Source organism: Apodemus sylvaticus, chromosome 22, assembly GCF_947179515.1.
Source record: "Apodemus sylvaticus chromosome 22, mApoSyl1.1, whole genome shotgun sequence".
Classification (NCBI taxonomy): domain Eukaryota; kingdom Metazoa; phylum Chordata; class Mammalia; order Rodentia; family Muridae; genus Apodemus; species Apodemus sylvaticus.
Window position 1 is genome coordinate 26,161,884 of NC_067493.1, and position 700 is coordinate 26,162,583.

The window sequence follows — 700 nt, forward strand, 5'->3', positions numbered from 1 at the left end:
GAATCACCAACGGGCAACAAGACAGCGCTACCTCTCTGTACTGGCTGGTTTTGTGTATCAAGTTGACACAGGCTGAAGTTATTATCATAGAGAAAGGAGCTTCATTTGGGGAAGTGCCTCCATGAGAGCCAACTGTAAGGCATTTTCTAAATTAGTGATAAGGGGGGGAGAGGGCCCCTTGTGGGTGGTGCCATCCCTGGGCTGGTAGTCTTGGGTTCTATAAGAGAGCAGCCTGAGCAAGCCAGTAAGAAACATCCCTCCATGGCCTCTGCTTCAGCTCCTGCTTCCTGACCTGCTTGAGTTCCAGTCCTGACTTCCTTTGATGATGAACAACAGTGTGGAAGTGTAAGATGAATAAACCCTTTCCTCCCCAACTTGCTTTTTGGTCATGATGTTTTGCAGGGATAAGAACCCTGACTAAGACACTCTCTCTGGCCAGAAGGCCAGGCAAAGGTCCTGGGGCCAGAAGTCAGGCTCTGACTATCTTTCAAGGAGGTTCTGCCTCTTTCCATTGAGATTCACCTCTCAAAATCGCTGTGATAGTTCCTACTAAGTCCTGGCACTCTGTACATAGACCTCAAACTCACAGAGCTCAAGTTGCCTCTGCCTCCCAACTTCCGGGATTAAAAGGCTGGACCACGGAACCTGACTCACCATTTCGAAGACTGATTGCAATCTGTATATCACTAGGGCCACAGAG